Source organism: Serinus canaria, chromosome 6, assembly GCF_022539315.1.
Source record: "Serinus canaria isolate serCan28SL12 chromosome 6, serCan2020, whole genome shotgun sequence".
Taxonomy (NCBI): Eukaryota; Metazoa; Chordata; class Aves; order Passeriformes; family Fringillidae; genus Serinus; species Serinus canaria.
In genome coordinates this window covers 3,734,786-3,751,215 of record NC_066320.1, presented here as the reverse complement: position 1 = coordinate 3,751,215, position 16,430 = coordinate 3,734,786, and the positions used below count along the sequence as shown (strand labels likewise).

General features: G+C 45.4%; 1 protein-coding gene across 3 annotated transcripts in view; it reads left to right on the top strand.

Moving 5' to 3' along the window:
- The first annotated feature begins 13,902 nt into the window (after positions 1-13,902).
- Positions 13,903-16,430, top strand: part of A1CF (APOBEC1 complementation factor) — a 28,790-nt gene continuing 26,262 nt past the window's right edge. For all 3 annotated transcript variants that reach the window (XM_018911118.3, XM_009087573.4, XM_009087572.4), the window contains exon 1: positions 13,903-14,008. The gene's annotated coding sequence lies outside the window, so the exon portion shown is untranslated. The remainder of the gene's footprint in view (positions 14,009-16,430) is intronic.

Here is a 16,430-nt window from a genome sequence, read left to right as displayed (position 1 = left end):
TACAAATCTAGGCAAAGACTTGCCTGAACTGTCTCTAAATTTATTTAAATAGGCAATTATTATTATTATTATGTATTATTGTTATTATTGTTATTATTGTTATTATTATTATTATTATTATTATTATTATTATTATTATTATTATTATATTTTAGTACATTTTAACACATTAATTTTTAATTTTAATTTTCATTATACATCTTATTATTATGCATTTATAAATATACATATATACATTTATACATATATGTATATACATATATATGTATAAATATATAGAAAATAAATTTTAAATATATATTAAAATTATATATTGAAATATGTAAAATATACACAAAACATATATTGAATATATATTAAAATGTATAATATATTGAAATATAACATTTAAAAATATATTGACATATATATTAAAATTTACAATAAAATATATTTAAAATATTTTTTTTTAATTTTTTTATTTAAAAATACCAAATTTTAAAATTTTATTTCTTTGTAAATCAGTAATAAAAATGCTTCCACCTTTCAGGAAATCTCATCCCCCAGAGCATTTCCCCTCTGCAGCCGTGGAACAAAGCCCTGCCACCCCTTCTGCCCCTGATGGCAGCGGTGGCAGGGGGTGACATCCAGCACCACAGCACAGCTGTGACAGCCACCTGGCCAGCCACAAATCCATTCAGCCTCCCACTGGCTATTCCCAGACAGAAATGCTCCTGGAAAATGCTCAGCATCTCATCTGGGACTGATCTAAAAATCTTCCTGCTCCTGGCTGTCGTGTCCCCTGCCAAAATTGGGTGACAACTGATGGTTATCTTGGGAAGGCGATGCCACTAAAGGCTGCTCCTCATCAGCACCCTCCAGATTTATTTTGGATCAGCTCCAAGAGCAGCCTGGCTGTGATGGGGGTGTTTGGGGCAGTGGGATTTGAGGTAGAGCCCAATTTTCCATCCTCGTGTCCTGCCTTTGGATGCAGAGCTTGGAGGTGACTAAATCATCAGCCAGAAACTCTTGGCATGACAAAAGCAGCTCTGGAAAATCAGGAGGGTGACAAAGCAGTGAGAAAAGTCAAATATTGAAAAGGCCCCAGTGGGAATCCATAAAATCAGAGGGTTTTGGGAAAGCTGCTCAGAGACAGCAGAACTGTGATTGGAGCTCAGCAGTAGCCATGAGATTGGTCAGCAGAAAAATTATGTAAGAAGTGGAAAAGCAAGGACAAATAGAACAATGGTCTGTGTATTAATGCTTGTCTAGGATAACTCCCTAAGCTGCAGAAAATTTTATCTAGCAAGGTATCAGGAAGTTCTAAGCTTAATAGTGGAGCTCTGTGCATTGTGTTTTAAGGCTCACAAGCAGGCATTGTGTTTGAAATAAGCAAGCCTTGGTTTAACCAAAGGTACCTGTGCTTATAGTGGGGTTGGATAGAACTGCTGTCAGTGTGCTTCTGCTTTGTGTGATTGGTCAAAAACCTTATAAAGTGAGTTGTGACATGAAGTTCTTGGGATGGGAGCTGCTGGCATCTTCCCATTGTCATAACCATGTAATAATGAGGCTGATGCTGGAAAATCAAACAGCTCAAGGCACGTTCCTAGCAGTCCCGTCTGCTCAAGGGAATGTTGAGCAGGAATAACTCCAGAGTGAGCTGGGCTTGGGCCAGCAGCAACTCCACAGGATCCATATGGGAATGTCAGCCCTGAGCGACCTCCCTGCTCAGCCGTGAGCTCCAGGGACATTTTCCCACCAGTGGCTCTGGCCCTGTGCTGTTGTGACCCCAAATCCCCCTCAGGAGCCACGTTCCTGAAGTGGCAGCATGCTCTGCACTGGCATCCCCCAGCAATCCCAGCTGGGAGCACTGGGAAAGGGCTCTGGGAGCACCAGGGCCACCCCCGAGGATGGGGATCCCCCCCTGCTCAGGGCTGCTCTTCCAGGGCCCTTCTCACCCATCACTGGGGTTATTTTTAAACCCCATTCCTCACTGTGCTCCTGCCCAACCCAGTCAGTAACTCCATTACTGGGGTTGACATTCCTTTATTCCTTGGCTCACATCCTGCTTTTCCAGGACACCACATGAACTCCAACTGCTTCACAGGGACAGAGAAGATTTGACTTTCCAAGCCTGCCCAGTGCCCTGGGACATCCCCATCACGTGCTGCTCTGTGAAGCCTCCTCGACTTTTACATCTTTATATCAATATTTAGGTGTTGGAGCTGAACTGTTTATTTCGTTTTCTTCCAGCAAAGCTTGCATCCTCCGAGAACATCCTGTAGCTTCCCAGCCTTTATTTGGATTTCCACAGCATTTTAACAACAATAATGTAATTTCCCAGCAGAGCCGTTAACGTCAGGCTCCGTGAGAAATGAATATTCTGAATATCAATGTTCTTTTCCTCTTCAATTTCGCCTTGTTTGGCAGCTATTTTTACCTCGATTCCCTCGAGGACTCTCTTCTTTCTGAATGGATTTTCAGTTTAAAATCCCAAGCAACATTCAGCTTCCATGACTTTTGCTTTTGGAAGCTGCTGAGCAGAGAAACCATTCTGAGATGATCCTGAACTCCTGCAAACTCAGGTGTTCAGGTTTATGTTCCTTAAAAATGGAATTTTCATTATTAAATCCTTTTTTACTAAGGAATGACACCCTATCGTATTCATACTGTCTTGGGGAGAGGAGAAATAATGAAAACCCCACAGACTTGCAAAAACACCAGGAAAGTTACAGCCTAAAAGTTCAGTCAACATTAATTGTGGCACTAAAACCTGAAGTATTTCAAGTGAAAAATAATCAAATTCATCTCAGGATGTACAGATCCATCAGGGCTGCACACGGGAATTGGAGAATTGTTTGGAGCTTTATTTTTAAGCTAGGAAATATTTACAGTGAAAAAGGAAGAATTCTTGATGCTGCTGAACTGCTACTGAAACCTCTTGCATATATAGAGCGTGAAATTGCTGCAAGCTGGGTTTAGAAGCAGTTTTGTCTGTCTTTTGGGGGGATTTTATTACTTTTACCTGAAGTCAAAGCTGTATCTATGACCTTTTTCTATGCCTTCTGTCACAGCTGAGAGCACCAGCTCCATCAGAAATCCCTGACACCAAGGGAGCATCTGCATAACCCAGTGAGCAAAACCAACAAAACCAGCTGCCTTTTGGAAAAATCTAAATTAATATTTCTCCTCTGCTTGGTTTGTTCTGCACTGGAGCATTTTCTGCATCAGCTGCTGCCCATGTTGGAGCCTGGGAACAGCCAGGTAAGCACGCTCTGCTCCCAGGAACCACCTCATCCACCAGCTCAGGGGCAATTCCAACCAGTTTGGAAAGGAAAAGGAGAGAAAATTGCCCTTCAGAGTCCCTGTCTGCCCCCCAGGTGTTGATGAAGAAATTAAAAACCAAGGTGAGAGAGCCAGCTGTATTTTTTAGAGCTTTGTTTTCTTGCCTTCCTGAGCACATTCCCATAGGCAGAGCTGCTCCCAAAGCCTGGTGTTCCTGCAAAAGCTGCTGGCAGCTCACCTGGAGGGGTTTTATAGCCAGCCTTGCTCAAGATGGGGACAAAACCTCTCCATGCCCCTCTGCACTGAGGTCAGGACCTGTGAAAAGCAATTTCCAAGATGCACAAAGCAGAGCCCAAGCTGGCTTCGGGTCTGTGCCAGGCATTTTTCCTCTTCTAACTGGATTCTTGCCATTTTAAATAGATATTTTTAGTTTCCTCCAGCATTAAAAGTCCTGTCACATCTATCTCAGTTTGAAGCCTGGGAAGCAACACTGGGTGCATCCACATTTGATCTTTTCAGAGCTATTTGAGCAATCCCACAGGTGCCAGCCATCCTCCTTGGGAACACAGCATCCCTGTCCAAAAGCCCAAAGCTTGGGCAGCAGGAACTCCCTTCCAAGGCTGGAGAAGCAGCTCTGATTCATCTGTGACCTTCTCACAACAGAATTGGCTCTTGCAGACCATGAATGGGACAAAACCTTGAGTTTGCTCTGTACAAGTTGGCTCCTCTCCCTTCCAGAGGTCCCTTTGCATGCTCTCAATTCTCAATTTTTGTGTACACCAACATTAGGAGAGGCCTGCCCAGCTCAGGGAGCCCCATCCCACGCCAAAATCCCAGAGATATTCTGGTTGCTTTCTACTCCAGTTGAATGCATTCCCATTTAAACCTCGCTGCTTGATAAACTGCCAAAAAAATCTGAGCTCCCTGGGAGGATATTTATTTACAATTCAGAATTTATACATGCATTGCACGGCATCTGAAGGTTGTTTTTTTTTTTTTTTTTTTTTCCTCCCAAACATACAAATCAGCAATTAAAATATTTAGAATGTGCCATTTCTAGCCAATGCCCAGGGCTGTGTGTTATCTCACAGTTGTAATTTGTTGCTGGGTGCTGGAAAGGCTTCAGCAATTTCCAGCTGCACGAAGCCTGGGGAGAAGTTTGGCTGCTTTCAGAGCAGGGGAAATAAAAGCAGAATATGACCTAAGTGTTGCTAGCAAGGTTTGCCAGGAAGGGTGGACATCTCCTTTGAGACAGCTTCAGCAGAAAGCTGGGCTGGAGCTGCTTGAGAAGCCACTTTTCCCTGGGGGAAATGACACCTTGGCAGAGCTGGAACTTTCTCAAAGAACTGACAGAACATCAGGGCAGGTCGAGTCCAGGATGGTGGCACTGCCCTCACCAAGGGAGGCCAGGAAGCTTTGGAGGGTGGATGGTGTTTTTATAGAGTTTAGTTTGTCCAGCAAGACCATCCCAAGCCACCCCATCCACAGCAGGAATCTGATGGGATGGCAAGAGCAAGGATCACTCAGAAAGGAGAAGATGCCACCAACACCACCCACACCAGAGCTGATCCAAAAGAGGGAAGGAATTGTTCCCTGGGAGGGCGGGCAGCAGAGCAGCTGTGGCTGCCCCTGGATCCCTGGAAGTGTCCAAGGCCAGGCTGGAGCAGCCTGGGATAGTGGGAGGTGTCCCTGCCCATGGCACTGGATGGGATTTAAGGTCCCTTCCCACCCAAACCCATCTGGGGTTCTGCTCTGGAGTGCTGGCTCCCACCTTTTTTATTTAAAGAAACACCCTTTTCACCAGACATGGGAACATTGGAAGGTTCAGGTCTGGCCACAGCTGGAAAGGGTTTGTTTAAAAACATTCACTCCAAATGAGTGTGTTCCCATCCCTCACCCTGCAGGCAGCTCAGAGGATGGTGATGGCAGAGCTCCTTTGGAGCAGCAAACTGCAACACACCAAAAACTGCCAGGGTCCCAGATTCATTCAGAAAATAATAAAAATAAAATAAACACTTGAAGGGACAAAAGACACCCCTCACACCTATGTTGAAGTGACACAGGTCTGCTTAAAGTACTATTTTTACTATTTTTCCATTCTTTTCTATTAAATATTGACTCCGTTTGTGGTTAGCAGTCACACATCCCAAACCAAACACCACTGCCCTGCATCACAGACCCTTTTTTGTTCCCATTTGGCCTCAGGGGGGGAGATCCAGCTCCACCACCCACCTGAATTTAGGATAGCTTGGCAGCCCCCCTGAACTCCAACAGTGGGATTTTGCTGCCTGGATCCAAACCCAAACCCTCAGGGAAGTTCAGGTTTAGCCCAGGCAGAGGGGCCAAGCCTCATGCTTTGAGTCTGAACTCCTTTTTGTAGCCTGCTGAAGGAGCAATGAGCCTCTGAGCTGGGCTCCAGCAAGGTGCCCTACCCCAAAACCCAGCTCTGCAGCAGCCCCTGCCTCGAGAACCCCAACCCTTCCAGCTCAGGGCCACCCATGAGCAACCCCAAACCCAGCCAACAGAATAAATAACAGAATAAATGGTCTTGCTGTCTCCTTTGCCCACCAACCCACTGGGCAAAGGAGACAGCAAAAACAACAAGGCTTAGGGAAAAAGTTTAAGAAACCCAGCCCCTGGCCAGCACTATTTTGGGTTCTGAGCACTCTGAGGCTGCTGGAGCAGAGGTGTGGAAGTCTCCAGCTCGAGCTGGCTGTGTTTAGGGGAGCAGTGGGGCACTTTGGCACCTCTGCAATTTGTGGAGGTGAGTCATTCTTCCTGTACCTACGAGCTGGAGGAGTTGGCCACCCATTCCCCGCTCAGGACTTCCCTCTCCCAGGAATGCTCAGCACCCTCTGGTTGTTCTTTGAGTCACAGGAGCCTTTTTTCATTCCTTTTGCAGTTTCCCATAGCCACCCTCCCACACCTCATCCCTAAGGTGACTTAGGACAGTCACCTTAGGCCAAACAATTCCTGATCTTCTCCAGGCACCTCTGCCTGAGCAAGAGCAAAGTCAACCCTGCCTTGCTTTTCCTGCCCCAGGGAAAGTCAGGGACAGGGACTTCTGCCAAGGGCATGGAGTGACAGGACTAGAAATGGCTTAAAAGTGACAGAGGGCAGGTTTTTATCAGATATTGGGAATTAGGAATTGTTCCCTGGGAGAGTGGGCAGGCCCTGGCACAGGGTGCCCAGAGCAGCTGGGGCTGCCCCTGGATCCCTGGCAGTGCCCAAGGCCAGGTTGGATGGGGCTTGGAGCAGCCTGGGACAGTGGAAGGTGTCCCTGCCATGGCAGGGGTGGCACTGGATGGGCTTTAAGATCCTTTCCAACTCAACCCATCCTGTGATTCAATTTCTCAATGAATTCATAAACCAGGGACCTACAAAGCCCACTCAGGATATCAAAGCCTATCCCAGCCACTGTTTCTTCCCTGAATCCCCTGTAAAAATTCTGTACCAGTTTTACAAACTTTGGTGCCCAAATGACAGCAAGATGTCCCAAGTGCTTTTCTGCCATCCCACAGGATGGTAAAACACTCCTGAATTCAATGTGCTGCAGAACCATTTTTCAGAAGGAAGTTATTACACATCAGGAGGGTGCAGTGAGTCATGAGCACACAACCACCCTTAAAGGGTGAAGTGGGAAATATTCCACAAATGCCTGAACCCACCAGGCAGGTATGAAATGGGCTTGGATGAAAAGCACAAGTGGAAAAAAGCAAAAGCTCCGTGGAAGGAAACAAGTCACAAACTATTTGCTCTTGCCTCCCCAGTTGGCCAAAGCTCAGAAGAGGTAAAAGACTCAGCTTAGTGGTTAGGACTGGCTTTACAAGTCCCAGCCTGCTGCTTGGAAAAATCTCATTTTCCTCCCTGGTCTTCCAGCAGAGGAAAAATCTGCAAGGCCCGACAACACATTTTTAATTTTGTTAAAAGCACATTCATATTTTAAAATAAAGCCTCATTCCTGTCTATCTCTCCTGCCCAGACTTGCCCAGTTCTCCATGCAAATTGTTCCCATTTCTCTTATCAGTGCCCTTATATCCCCAGATCAATACCACTTTTCCTACCTCCCCTCTTTGCCCCCACCCACAAACTGGAGCAGTGGCCTTGACCCCATTTTCTTTACACCTGCACCCAGCCACTGGGGTGTTCCCTTCTCCCCAGCAGGAAGGATATATTAAATCTATCTATTAGGAAATATTAGGATTTCTGCTGTAGGCAGCCAGGCAGGCTGGAGCACTCTGAGTTCATGCCACCCTTGTGCAGGGTGTCCTTCCAAAGCAAACAAGTACCTGTGCAAGTCCTTGCCTTTCCCATCCCATTTATTTGTACTGAAACAGAAAGAAAAAGGAAAAAAAAACACCCAAGGCTTTTCTCCTGCACACAGAGAAGCCACAAAAAGGTGCTGCAAAATAACCACATCTGGCCTTTAAGAGTAATTATTAGCCTTGGGAGCTTTGGTTTCAGCTGGGAGAGAGGTTTAAGTCTATTGTTTTAAGGAGTCCTAACAGCATTAGAGGACTTACTGTCAGTGATTTGTACAGTAAATCCAATTACTGCTTTTCACTTCTGTTCAGCGTGAACCATTATTATCAGAACATTCTGGGTTTTTTGAATGCACTTAGAGGAGAAATAAGAGCTGGAAGTGCCCAGGGCCAGGTTGGATGGGGCTTGGAGCAGCCTGGGAGAGTGGAAGGTGTCCCTGCCCATGGAAGAAGATGAACTTTAGGGTCCTTTCCAACCCAAACCAGTGTGGGGTTCTGTAACATTTTGCAAAAAAAGGATTTTCTTTTTTGTGCTGCACACTTTGGGAATCTTAACACCCATGACTTCAAGGTTTGCCTTCATTCTTAAAGGGAGGACTTTGTTTTATACATTTACAACTTATTTCTAAAGCACCTGCTCTTTTCAGGCCCATGATGCCCCTGTGTTTCCACAAGACCAGGTGGAGGTCACATTCTCAGGATCAAGAATCTGCATGGACAGAAATCAGGAAGCAGGTTGGGAAATTGTTCAGCAGAAACAAAAACTACATTCTAAAAACATTAGAATGTAATTTCCAATTAAACCTCCCAAGTGTTTGGGTCTGATGGTGCCCTTTGAAGAATTTTTTGCCAAAGGGGAGGACACGCCAGCAGGGACAGGATTCAAACATTTCCCATGTCAAACACATTTGCAGGAGCACTGTTTTGCCACCAGCTCCAGCTTGAAATCACTCCTTTGCAATTATTTTTGGACACGGATTTTAGGAGCCAATGCTGAGCAGAGAAATGGGGAATGGGGGCATTTCCTGAGCTTGCTGGCTCCCACTTTCCTGTGTGCAGGTGCAGGACCTTTCCCTCTGCTGTGATTATTCAGGCTGGCATTGCACACCCTCTATTTATATTCCTGATATCCAGAGGCATTGGAGAAACACCTGAGACTGAAGGAGCTGTATCCACAACTTTACAAAAGTCATTTCTGGAGCAGCAGAGTGTCAATATTTGACCCATATCCCAACATCAGCCTTACACAAACACAGGTCATATCAGACCATCGTAAAATCAAAGGAATACTTACAACCACAGATTTATCTTGAAGCCACGGGCACACAAAACTTTTATAATTAATTCTGTTTTCTTTGGCAGCAGCAGGATCCAGCCCCCTTTGGGCACAACTGTTGCTTCTCCATGGCACAAACAAACCCAAAATGTCTCAGCCACAACAAGGAAAAACTGGCAGCTTGAATATCTGGAAAGTCCCAAGCTTGAGGAAGAGGAGTGCAGAAACCTCATTTGTGCCCATTTTTTAAAATATTTTTTTTTTTCCCATCTAATATCAGTTTTGGAATTAGGACCATGTGGTTTTCATATCTCTAAATACCAATACACACAGGCTGTTTACTCCACTATAAATTCCTTTTCAGCCTAGCAGCAGCTCTCTAGCAGGGTATGAGTCAGGCTGCTGAAGCAAAGGATTGTTTTTGGAAAGCATTAAGGCTTCAATTGAATTGTTCCTAATTACAGAGCATTGCAGCATGCAGATTGATTTGAGGGAAAAGGGAGAACTGTGATGTTTAGAGAGCTATAATGAGCTGCAGTGGTGTTTAACAACCTCTCTCTGTACACACACAAAACCCTCCCCAATAACTGACATGCATCCCTCTCAATCTGTAGCTAACTTGGGAAAATCCAAAGTTTTTTGGCAACATCCCATTTTTTGCCCAACTTCCAGTAGTGCCTGCAGTGGGAATGGCACCAACCACACACCTGGATCACAGCAGGGTCTGTCTGACCAGGGTGTCTCCACCAAGCACAGCACTCAGGAGATGCTCTCAACATCAGCATTTCCATGTTTTTCCATGGCTGGGCTCTGATCCTGCTCCTCCTGACACCAAGGATATTTTTATTGGCTTTATTGCTGTGTTAAAGGAGAGCTGCTGATCCCCAGCAGGGCTTGGCACAGCCAGAGATTTGCCAAAAACCCCTTGCTGGACATCCTGGAAAACTTCCTGTAGCACTTCCAGGGAAAGCTGGAGGATCAGGCTCCCATTAGGGGGTTTGTGGCAGTAAATAAATCACACAGAAGTGTCATTTTTCCTGAGCTGGAAGTGCTTTTCCCTAATCCTGGCAGGCTGAGGCAAACCCTGAAGGAGGCAGCCCACTAGTGCTGTGATTGTGGAGAAGGAAACAATCATGTTCTGCTGCTCTTGGGTCTGCTCCTCAAGAGGCTTTCAAGGAAACATAAGCACAAATCACATCTCCTCTCTTGATCTCTTCTGAGCAAAATCTGTGGCAGAGAGGGGAAGACGGGGAAGGAAAACATCACAGCTGCCCTTCCTTCACAACCTCAAAAAACGGTGCTGAATTCCAACCCCTCTGGCATCAGAGGGGCTTTCCATGTCCATGTGTGTTGTCGTGCTTCCCTCTGTCTGGGTTTGAAAGGCAGGTGTCTGCTGAGGAGGGCAGGAGCCTCCCTTGAAATGGAAAATGTAAACTACCTCCTTCTGAATTATTATAATTTTGAGATTAAGGGGCTCTCAGGCAAAGATATGGGAACAGGAATAACAGTTCTTTACTAGGAAAATAAAAATACAAATGCAATAGTACAAACAAAAAAAACCAACCCTGCCAGAGTCAGAGCAGGCCCTGACCCCCTGTGTGTCAGGGTGGTGGCACAGTCCCATCCCAGGGGGGCTCAGGGTGGGGGCACAGTCCCATCCCAGGGGGCTCAGCCCTCCTGCAGTGCCAGCTGTGTTCTGCTGGAGCAGGGATCCTGCACAAGGGGGGAGTTTTCCTCTGCAGCTCCAGGGCTGCTAGAGATGGGCCTGCTCTCCCTCTGGGAATGCAGGGCAGCAGAAAGCTGCTCCTCTGGGAATGCAGTGGGCAAAGGCTGCTGGGCTGTTCCAAACCTCAGATTGTATCCAGGTAGGAATGCTTGGCTCCTCCCCTGGGCAGGGCATCTCCCCATGGGATGGTGGAATTTGATCAGCCCTGCAGGGACACTCACTGGCCATGGACAGAAGATAATTAATAATTAATGGCCATGAACAGCAGAGATCTCCTGGAGGGAGGGTTGGCTGTGGGAGAGATAAAGAAAACTGCCCATTGAACAGAAGAGAACTGCCCCACCTCTGACAGATGGCGACAAAATACACACCCTCAGCCTAAGACACCCTCACACCTGTGGGTCCATCCACAGCTGGTTTCTACCCCAAAATTGGGCTTTCCATCCCAAACTGCCCTATTTCCATGCCATGGCCACCTGCATTTCATCCCCTCTTGCTGACAGATCACCAGAGCCCCATTACCTGCTCTCAGGTAACACCTCACATTTCCCTCAGAGAGAGTTTTTCATTGTTTGTTTTGAGTGCTGGTGTGTGACACTTGATTTTATGGAGCTGCTTTGCTTCCCCCATTGTCCCAATTCCAGGGCAGAGGCATTTAATTGGTCACTGAATGATTTCAGCTCATTTTCCTGTGCAGTCTGCAGTGCTCAGTGGACACTGGGGCCTTTGGTCTGAGATCCAGTTTACACCTTATATAAACTATATATATATATATATATATATATATATATATTTATATCAGCCTGAAATCCCAGCAGTCCCTTAGGACAGGACAGGATGGCCTGCTAAAGACATAAAAATCCCTTTGACAAGGAAAAAAACCATTGTCACATCTTGCTGGAATCCAAAATATAGAGGATTCTTAGAACTTTGAGTTTGTAAGTTAAAACTTAGGATTAAACACAAGATTTGATCTGAAATTTTAGAAAAGACTTCTAAATTTAAGCATTAGAAATGAGAAAGTAGATTTATGGTTTAAATTAAAAATATGTTAAAATAAATAGAGGAAAGTAGAGAGTTTTAGAATACAGTATTGTAATTTTGTGTATTATAATAATTAACTAGAAAAGTTTATATTGTAACATGAGTCTGTAAGATGAAATATTTAAAGATTAGGTCAAATATATAAAACAACTATTTTTGTTGATAGTGTTTTAACAGTTAATAAATTTTAAAAATTTTTGTAACTAGAAGCATTGTGACTTTCTGAATCATAGAATTCATATTCATATAAAATCATATAAGGTGAGCTGAATTTTATATAATTTATATAAAAATCATAGAAGGTAAGCTGAATTCATCTTTCTTACCTATGTAAAAGGTTAAAAAAAATAAATTACATTATCTGAAATGACTCAGAAGTCTCATCTCTAACACATTCCAAATTCTTTTCACAGATCCTCACAACATCTGCCTCCCACTCCCAAGCTCTGCCCTGGAGATCAGGAGGCGCAGCAGATCCCAAACTGTGCTCAGAGAGAGGAGCTCCTAACTGCTTGGGAAGGGCTTGTTTGGGGGTTTTATCCTCTTTGAGGGTGCCCCAAAAGCTGCCCTTGAACCCCCAAATCCTGCAGGGAGGTGGAGAGCAGAAGGCAGAGGTTTCCTTGGGAGCAATCCCGTGTTTGGGCCAGGAAATGGGAGCTGCACCCTGGTGAGAAGAGAGGAAGGAGTGAGGTGCTGCTCTCCAAGAGGGATCCAGCCCTGTCACCTCCCCCCTCAGGGACACCTCGTGCTTTTAAAGCTGAGCAAACACAGGGATGGCACTTTTCCCAAGCTGGAGCGTCAGCAACACCTAATTACAAATGCTTCATTTAACAGGGCTGCAAATGAAGCCCAGGACTGCATCCACGTGCTGGGGCTCAGCTCTGGGATGGCAAACCATGGCCCAGCCTGGGCGGGCTCCAGCTCTGAGCTCAGGGTCAGCCAGAGGAGGATGCAATTCCAGGGGTGGATCCCCATGCTGGGATCCTAAACTGGCACATTCTACAAGGAAAATGGTCAGTGCTCAGTGGTGAGCACAGCAGTGCTGCTGGTTTGACTTGATGATCATAAAGGGCTTTTCCAAACTTCACAACTCTCTAATTCCAGGAAATCTCTCTGCTGAAGTACCTTGGTGCTCCATTTCATCCCTGTGAGGGTCCAGAAGGATTTTGGAAAGAGCCAAACATTCTATTCAGCTGTTGCATCACCAAATGTGGCACAAGGACCACTAAATGTTGGGGGTTGGGTTGGTTTCTTTTGTTTTTATTAAGGTTAGGATTGAAGTGTTTGAGATGATATTTTGTGTTTAGATTTAGGTGTTTATTATTTTTATTTCTATTCTAGTTTATATAAGGTGTGTTTATATTGTTTATATAAGGTTATATATATAGTTTATACAAGGTGTGAGTTGTGCAGTATTTTATAATGAGGTATAAAATTGTTTGCTATTTTTATAGGGATTTTTAAAGTTAAACTAACTAAGAAATTAAATTATTTTTATTTTTACCTTAATACTTAATTATTTGAAGTATGTAATGTGGAGTCTTTTAACTAAATATATGGTATTTAACTAATATATAATATTTAACTAAATATATAATATTGCTTAAACTTATGAAGAAGAAGGTGAAGAAGAAGAATTAGTATTGTTTTAAAACTTTTATTTTGTTTTATATATATTTGTTATATTCTAAAAATGTAAGTTTTTTACTTTGTGATATTATACACTCTTATTTAAATTATATACTTGTAATCTTAATTATGAATTAATTTTGGAAGCTTTTTCTACAGCCTCAGGTCAAATATAGTATTGGGATGCTCAGAGGTTGGAAGCCACTCCTTGCAGAGATTCCTGGCTTCTGGATTTATTCCCAGATTCTGGATGTATTCTGGGTTTTTTCTGGGTGCAACAAAGCCTCCCCAAAACCTGCACTGACTTTCCTCACTCTGAATCTTTGCTTGGATAACATTTTTGCAGCCATTTCTGCAAGCCCACAGCTTTGCTTAGGCCACCAAGAGGAATTTCTCCACCAAAAAGGATTTCTCACTCCTGCCATCATCCTCCAGCAAAGCCAAACCTCCTGTAAAGCCCAAGAATGTCACAAGGCTGGGGATGGATCAGGTGGGGAAGGTCCCAGCACGGAGCAAACCGGCATCAGCATGACCCCAGCCCTTAAACTGGGATCTGCCTGGGGTGCCCTGCATTTATTTGGGGAAAGCTGGGCCTGGTGGGTGCTGTCTGAGGCAGCTATCTGGTCAAAGGCCTGCTGGCAGATAGGGCAGGTTAACGTTTAACCCATGGGACTGTAAAGCAGCCCCGGGGCTGCTGAACCTTTGGAGTTTGATATGATGATTAGGGAATAACCGCAGTGACACGTCGCAAACTCCCCACCAGCAAGGAGACCTCTTTCCCGGGGGGCCACCTCCAAAATCGCTCAGGTAGGAACATGATCAGAGGTTTGGGGGTGTGGGAGGGTCTGGGGGTGCAAATGGGGGCTGCTGGTGGGCTGGGGAAGGAGCAGCTCCATCGGTAGCTCCCAGCCCAGCAGTGCCCAGCATCGGACTCACAGCCCGGAGCAGGGCTGGGCTGGGGGGCCGGGACCCCCTGGCTGGCCCCATGCAGCCCCACAGCACTGGAGTTGAGTTTGGGATGAGCAGGGTGGGCACAGAGGGGCTCCTAGGAGGGCTCAGTGTGGTTTTTACCTGGCAAAGCTGTGGAAAGAGGGAGTTTTGTGCTTTTCCTCCGTGCCTGGAAAGCGAGGTGGACGGGGAGGAGGGATTTTCCCTGCCATAATTCGCTCTGCATTTGTTAAAGCACAACTTTCTGAGGCTTAATCATTAGAGATCTTTCCAGCCAACTTGGTGTCCCTCCTTCTCTTTGCCAGAGATCAGTCTCCCTAGCCAAGGCAATTGCTGCTCCCAAAACCCCCTCAGTTTTCCCTAATCCCTTCCAGCTAGCAGGGAGAGTTTCTGCCCAGCACAGAATGCTCCTCCCAAGCTCTTTCCCTCACTGGGACAGGATTTGGGTGGGAGCGGGCAGGGAAGGAAGGATGGTTTCAGAGTGGGGATGCAAATAAACACTAGGGCAGGAGGCTGGACTCAGCATCACTGAGTGGCTTTTTGGGAGCATTTTGTGTGCATTTGGAGACAGAGCTGCAAAAGCTGTGCCCAAGAGGAACAGAATTCCAAAGGGAGAAACTGATTCCCAAGCAAAAGATCTGCTGGATTAGGCATGAAATATTTCCTCCAGGCTCATGTGCTGCAACACCTTCATGCAGCTCCAAATTTACCCTGTTTTCCTGCAAATGTCTGTGAGTTCCCACTCTGAGTGGAGCCACCAGAGCTGGAAAACAACCCCCCACCCTGGGAAGCCAAGGGACGAAAGCCTCGTGCCGCGTTGCTCAATCGGACTCCGTCCCCCAGAGTGTCACCCCAGCAGGGAGCTGGGGCAGCTCACAAGGCTTCCCATTTTGGGGAACAAAATGAAGCAGGCTTGGTGTCTATGGATGGATAGAACGGAGTATTTATTGCTTGGAGCCTGGAGGGAGGGAAAAAAATCCCCAAAATGTTGATAACCCAGAGGAAAAACAGTTTCTCTAGTGACCTATTTGGGTTATTAGGGCAAAGGGTGAATATCATTGTCCAGTCTTTCCAAAGAGGAAAGAGGAGCAGTTGCACTGAGGGGATACCAAACAAAAGGGCCTTATTTAGATGTGTCCAAGTGGCTCAGCACAGTCAGGTCTGTATTCATCCTGTGGGATAAACATGGGCTTGTCATCTCCTCTGTGGAACCAGGAACCAGCTTTCCCCAAAAAGGCTGCACAGCGGCAGGCTCTGCCCTCACATACCCCCTCAGCAAAAATCCTAGCATGGGACACATCCTTTGGCTGAGGAAAGAGACTCCTCCTTTTCCAAATAACCCAAGAGTGAAGCAAAATTTTCCACAATTTTGGGGGTAAAAGCTTCTGGATTCATCTTGCTCCTGGATGGATGGAGCAAAGCCAGAGGATGGGTTGTAGTAGGTGTGGGGGAGCCACGTGTAGAAGTAGTCATGGAGAGGTGGTGTCATAACAGGTTTGTTTCTTGTTGATGGGGCTTGCAAGGTATAAAAGGACCTTTTCTTGCCTTGGCACTTCAGAGTTTCAGCAGAAACCTAAAATAAATGAGATTGGAGAGAGGAAAACCAGACCCAGTGCTACTCTGATAGAAGGTAAAAGCAGGACCTTCCTTTTCTTGATGCTGTGACCATGATAAGGTGGTGTTATAGTAAAAATTTCATCACAAATGAGGATGAAAGAGGAAATATGGATAGTTTGCACTTCCAAAGGTGTTAATTTCAATTTAAACTTCTGAACAAAATGCTACTTCCCATTCTCCTTTTTTTTTCCCCTTTTCTTTCTCACGTGGTGGCCGTTGTTAATGATAATCCATTTTAAGGGCAAATCCCCAAAACTGGTTGAATTCCAGGACTATTATTTCTATTAAGTGTGGCTGGATTGATTTTTAAAGCAGAGCTGAAAGCACTGCCTGAATTTGCTGCAGTCATTCACATTTTCCATCAGCAGCCACAGAAGGGGGGTTTTCCCCAGTGAGGGTGGATTTGCTAATTGATTCCTGGCTCAGGGAACAAAGAAGGAGAGAAAGTAATCATGTTTCCTCTGGGTGACAGGAATTCTCCTCCCTTAAAGTAAAAAAAAAAATATCCCAGCACACTGGCAGTGCTGCAAGGACTGGAGCTGGTGCCTGCATCAAAGGGAAAGGGCTGGAATTCCACAAGTTTCAGAAATAAAACATCCCCCTGTGATTTGTATCCTGGCAATCATCTGGATGCACTGATGGATGGAAACATGGATGTGGCACC